The 6,713-nt window shown below is 33.2% G+C and overlaps 1 long non-coding RNA gene across 1 annotated transcript; it reads left to right on the forward strand.

Moving 5' to 3' along the window:
* The first annotated feature begins 5,723 nt into the window (after positions 1-5,723).
* LOC118751318 lies at positions 5,724-6,308 on the forward strand. The gene is made up of 2 exons (XR_004994514.1): positions 5,724-5,933; positions 5,995-6,308. It is a non-coding gene; the product is annotated as an uncharacterized LOC118751318 (long non-coding RNA).
* The last annotated feature ends 405 nt before the right edge of the window (positions 6,309-6,713 follow it).

The raw sequence follows: 6,713 nt of genomic DNA on the forward strand, positions 1-6,713 counted from the left end.
CATATAGGTAGATTGTCCTCATTTTCGAGCTTAACACCCTAATCTGTAATTGGAACAAGAGATTAGCCATATAAAATTCGTCCCTTGTTAATCTGTAATTATAAAATAATCTCAGATTCAACCGATAACTTTTCGGTGTCTATCACAGTTTTATCGATTGTTTTTGCGAAAAAGAGGAGAAATGCCAAATGTAAAAGTAAACAAAAATGGACGCTAGCAAGGAAAAGAGCTTTGTAAAGGTATTTTTAATAAAATTTTAAGTTAAATGTATTTACATATATTGCTTAATATAGCAGAAAAACGTGATCACGGTGGCACAGAGAAGAAACATAACTTTTCCTTGAGAGGTGAGAATAACAAGCACAATAAATTTGACAGCTAATAATCTGAGATTTGCCTGTGTAAACAGGATAATTAAAAACGAGCTTTGATTGAGATAATATTGATATGTGAACATACTTTTAGCTCAATTTCAGTAAATTTGCGTTTTTAGTTTTTCACCAACTCTTCAGAATTTTTTAAAAGGTTTCAAAAGATTTAGCTGGCATTTGAAAAATTAAAAAAAAATCTGCAGTTACATTTTAGACTTAATTATTCTATGTTTTTGTTTTTACTTTCACGTCCGAGAGGCACGTCCTTCTTTTATCGTATTGAGACTAAATTCCGCAGATTTACCATTTTCATAGAACCAAGCTGAAGGGCCACCCTAATGTTCATAAATGTTTCTTTGTCTTCCAACCCAAATGAAAGAGATTCGCTTAAGACCTCTATATGAGGGGAAAGGCAACTTTTTTATTCATTTGAAGCAGCAGAATTCAAAAGCCGGTATTGGAAAGCTATAAGGAAATAATAACAATGTGATAAGAGAAGGTCCCTCGTACTCTTACATTGAAGATTACTAAATATAATGAGCTTTTCTTGTCAAGCAACAATATATGTACATATGTACATAATACATGTATTCCAAAGTTTGCAAAATATTTGAATCGCAGAATTATGATGATGAAAAATGCACTGAGTTCAATTGTTCTTTGCTGACGCTTTCTAAAAATTTGGCTCTCTAAGTGATCGTGTAAAATGAGGATTAGGTTGTTGATATAAGAATTTAGCTTTTTATTTTATGCGTTATTTGCAACAGACTCAAGTACGAGTTTAACAGGTACTTTTGGTTTGTAAATATCTTAGATTTTTACGGTTAGAAAAGGAGTAAGGTGAAATCAGAGTGCGCGTCTGAAATTGTTTGCCATCTCTAGTCTTCCAGAGTATTAAAATTTTAGCAGTTTAGTGTTCACTTCAATACTTATCGCAGTATTCTACACAATTCAAACCATTTTTACCTTCTGGGACTTGAATTTCTAAGTGAAACACCTTGTCAATAAAATAAATATCCACACACAAATTGAAAATTGTTGTTGCTTCCGAACTAAATGCGCGCGCTCCAGCAGTCCAAAAAACACGCACCGCAATCGTTAGCGATCGTACGATACACTGCGCTCAAATAAAAGCGACTGCAACCACTTTGGTTACCTCCATGCTTTGAAAATGGAAATACATACTAGCACAAACTTAACTATATTGACCAGTTCTTTCCAATTTCCAAATCAAAAGTAACAACAAACGTCCATACTAGGGATGTTAATTTTTAGATTTTTGCGATCCCGGGATTTTCGGGACATCGTTCATACAATCCGGGGATCCCGGGATTAGTCCCGGTATTTAGATATTTATTATTTTCCAACGGCTTAACATGAAAAAATTGCATCAATATAGTTTGAGAAGCTGTCCTACAATATAATAAATAATAAACAAATGGGTTTGAAATCTACTTTATTACTTAAGTTGAAAAGTATTTCATTAGCAACATAACAAAAGACAGTAATTAAATTTGTACGCACTTAAAATAAGTTTAGCGTTTACATATCTGATAAAGTAACTTAAGGCATGTAGAAAAAAAGCTCGATGCAAAAGAAACTTAAGTCAACATATCGCACACCGTCTTCAAAAGAGTCCCAACTCAGAAAATGCGAAAAACTATTTTTTAGCCACTGATAATCATATGGGTAAGGGCTACTTTACCTTAGTTTTTTTTTAACAAATTATAACAAAAATTTGCTCCAGATTTTGCTGAAAGGTAAATAAAAGCTCTGCATACATTTTTAGCGCATAATCTCCAAAATGCCAAATTTTGAGTTGTGACTCTGTATTGTTGTGATATGTATTGTGTGGCTGAAAAGAGTTCATAATACTAGTGGCAGAAATAAAAGAAACGCCTTATTTCAACCAGTTTAGTCTATATTTATTTTCTTTCTTTAATATTTAAATGTTTTTACAAAAGTCTACCCATAAATGCAAAAAAATGCCTAAATTTCAAACTTTTTATTCAGCATTTTTAGAAAAATTTGAGGTACGCAGTTTTATAGCACATTAAATTAAAGTAGGATAAAATGCAATTTTCATACAGCAACAAAATACCATTGATTTTTGGGAATTCTTTAAACGATGCTGGGCATTTTCTTCCATATAAACAAATTGTCGGACATACTTTGTATGGAAGAAAATGCGTGACACCGCCAGAAAAAAAATTATAAAAACTCAGCGTTACTTTTAGATACTTGAAACTTGCACTTTATCCTCCTGTACTTTAATGGGTTATTCTTGATTTAAACAGTTTGAAATAAAAAAATTCCAAAACACACCAAGCAATCAATATACTCACGACATATGGGCCAAATATAGAAAAACAGCGTTTTTGGTTTTAGCATTTTTTTTTTATTAGAACTTTATAATTTCAAAGGTATGCTAAATTCTTAAAATTATTTTTAAATTCAGTGCAATGGGTACCAAATGAAAAATAAAATTCTGTAGTATTTAAAAAAATTTAAATTTTTTGGGTTCACAAGGACGAACAAGTATTGAAATGCCCATATAATCAATTTTATTTTTTAGGCTAATAAAGTTAGAAGGACTATATTCGAGGACGTTGTCGAGTTTATATTAGTCCTTAACATAAAATTTTTTCAAAATAAATATGTATTGCCAAATTACAGGGATATCCAACGATACAATTTATGCACCAAAACATTTCATCTGTTCTTTCTCTACAGAATTTTTTCTATAATTTGAAACCCATACTGTTTTCCTAAGACCATTGCACTAAATTTTTTAAACCATTTTCTGAATTACTCATATTATTCAATTTTCAAAGTCCTTCTAAAAAAACCCTGACGTCAGCGAGAAAAGCTAAAAACGCAATTTTACTGCATATATTTGGCCCAGATTTTTTTGTGTGTAAAATTGCCTATTGCATGGTGTTATGTGTAAGTATAATTAGACATATATAAAAAAAAGATTAAATTTTAAATAAACAAAAGAAATATAGCGAAAACGGGTCAACATAAGGCATAATATTATTGCAAATTACAAATCCCGAAAATCCCAGGATTCTTGGCAAATAATCCCAGGATTTTCGGGACTTAAAAAGTCCGGGATTAACATCCCTAGTCCATACACACATACTAATGCACATTAGGGTGGTAAAAATCGGAATTTTAATGCTATCACCCCCTAGGATTGTTCTTTATCGAAAAAATATACCCTTCTATTTTTATTTTTAAATCAGTAAATATTTAGAGATCTCTCAAAGCGCTCAAAGGTGTCCACGTATTTTATATGGGAAAAAACATCTTTTCGTAGAAATTGTGTAGAATTCTTGAAAATCAATATTTTTCGATTCAATTGTTTATTCAACCATTTGTAATACTAAAGATTTTTTATTGCTCCCCCCATTGCGTTTTCTGGCGTTTCCGGGGACCTATAAAATATAGTTACTATGTATGAAAAAATATTTAAATAAACATTTCGGTATTATCGGGAATCTCCTGAAGAGAAACAGAGTTTTCCTATTGAAAAATACTGATTTTCAAGAATGCTATACCATTTCTACGAAAAGTGGAGTTTCCCCTTATAAAATACTTTGACCTCTAAATATTTTTTGATTTCAAAATAAAAAATAGGGGTATTCCGACTTTACTTTTTCCACATGCATTTTTGGACCACCCACATATATATGTATGTATAGGTATAGTTACTCTCAGTTAAATGCAAAAGTGAAAAAGGCAAGTGTCAACATTAAACAGTCCAAGATGTACTCATTCCGATAGGCATATGCGCTCCAATAGCCACGTCTATATGTACTCCTATGTATAAAAAGATATGCACATATTTACATATGGAGATACACATGTACATATATACATACATGTATGTAGATAATTCTGTACGAAGTAAATCAGTCGCTGGCTCGCCGGTTCGGTTCAAGTTCAATACTTGCATGTGTGGAGCAAAAAAAACTTCAAATTTTAGGAGCGTAAATCGTCAATAAGAGCGATTTCATTGTGAGAATGCTAAAAAATTGGACTGGAAATGTTTAAACTATGTTGTTGCGATCACTACACAGCGTTAGATATACATACCTTATATACTATAAGGAGGCAGCGGCATTATTAAAATGGGTTCTGAAAGCTTATCATGAGCTGTTCATATTCTTGGCTACCTGAACCGCTGGAATGAGCGACGTTGGGAGAAGTCAAAGCGTTCGACACAACGTTTTGCTTTTTCTTTCCATTCCACCGCTGATAAAGATTTTATATACTATATTCTCCCTTAAATCATTGGTAAACAATACTCCATACTAAATTTTTGTCTCTTAGTAAAAACAGAAAGCAAAAGCTTGGAGAATAAATTCGAGCTTTTAGTGGAACAAATTGTTGAATCACTTCATTATACAGTAGGCAAGATTCATAATAACGTGTGCATAATATTAAAAAAAATTTATATGTACGTAAGTAAATCTTAGACCTGTGTCAGACATTTTGAGATGCATTTTCTAGATGTCGTAGTTGTTCTTCTTTCTTAATCGTCGCACTTTTCACTATGAATGAATGCACAAACATAAATACTTCGTTGAATTCTTGTAAATAGTATTTACTGCTAAATTTCACCCTTAGTATCTTGAAACCACTTGGAATTGTCTATGAATCTACTACGTATTTGGAAACATCTGTATGATCTTGCATAAAGAGATAATATTGGACCCTACTTTCTTTGAGATTACAGCTGCGGCACCGAGGGGTTGTAAGGGAAGGCCATCAACATGACGATTTCTTTTCTTAACCTCCTTGAGAGGTCTTTCGTGTTTTTTATATAGTGCGGTTATATATTAATTGTAGTTTTTTAGGTTTGCACATATTGAGTTTTTTCCATCTTCTTTTAGCCGTTTGTGCGAACTTCAAAATTATTTCCCCCTTGATTACTAGTGAAAGGGTGGGTCTCGGCTTCTCGACGTACGTTTGCAGTCTGTGACTAGTTTTGAATTTGTTATTGGTGACGCCAATTACAGAAGTAATGCTTGGTTATCTGATAACATGTATACAGTTTGTAGCAAGAATGATAGAATACAAAGATTGCGCCGATAGGGGTGCAAAAATTTTTCGTTCTGCGCATCTACGTCATAATATAAAGTTGTTGTTGGCGATCTGTCAAATCGCATACAATTTCGACGAAAAAAAGTAAATATAGCATAAAATTTAGTAGAAAGACTAAAATAAAACAATCTGGTGGCAATTTATTGAATCTAGAAGACGGTAAATTTAGTTTGTGTTTCTTTTACATTATTTAAATTATTATTTTATTTCAGGTAGTGAGTAGGGCGTTCAAATAAAAATTGCATTCTGTGGCCGCCATTGCGCTGGCAAATGGAACGAGTAAGATTTCCAAATGAAATTGAAGCCACAGCAAATAGTGCATAGCTCCAAGGCTTGGAAACAAATATAGAAGCTATACGATGCCAGAAAGACTACAGAGGATCGAAGAGCGCTAACCAGGAAACAGCGTAAAAGGGCCAATTCGTTGAGCAAGGGCGTGCTCATAGCATGGTAAGTAGCATCTGCGACAATACATTACTTTTTACTAACTTCCAATGCGTACTTATTTCAGGAAATACAATGCAAACGGTGCCAACATAAAATTAAACTGCCAAGGCATAAGCAAGAATTTTTACCTGAAACTGTGACGCCTGCCCACAGCATCAAATAAGGATATCGTTCCAATGAAACCCAATATTAACGACGTATTTTGACGACGATGAACTCTTTGCGAACGCCCCGGGTTTTCATCACCGGGCTTGTAAATTGATGGCACGGAGCCTCTTTTCAACAATCTTCTTTTTGCATAACCTTAGAAATGTTTTAAACACTTTCATTAATATAAACACAATAAACGAAATAAATAAACATCCTACCCATTTCGAACTGCAGACTATTTTCAGAACTGGATCCACTTTTTCCTAAGTTCTGGATCTGAAGGAAAAGTAAACAAACTGCACTCTGCCGCCGTTTTTCCACATTTCGCAACTGCGCACTTCTTTTTACAACGTTTTTATTTTAAAACTTTAACAAAAATATCACAAATCAATACGTTTTCCTCGCAAACCAATACGCTTCCCACCAAAAATTTTATATTATGACGTCAACACTCGAACAGCTGATTTGTAAACAAGAGTAACGGACCTGCGCAAAGCGCAATCTCTTTATTCTATCATTCTTGGTTTGTAGTACTTCACAATCTCTTTTCAATGCCACACAGGCCTTTTTCATTCCCAACACATCCTTGTAGATATAAGAAAATCTAGGTAGTGGGACGTAAGTCATTAAAAA

Source organism: Rhagoletis pomonella, unplaced genomic scaffold, assembly GCF_013731165.1.
Source record: "Rhagoletis pomonella isolate Grant_MI unplaced genomic scaffold, Rhpom_1.0 Rhpom_scaffold_00001, whole genome shotgun sequence".
Classification (NCBI taxonomy): domain Eukaryota; kingdom Metazoa; phylum Arthropoda; class Insecta; order Diptera; family Tephritidae; genus Rhagoletis; species Rhagoletis pomonella.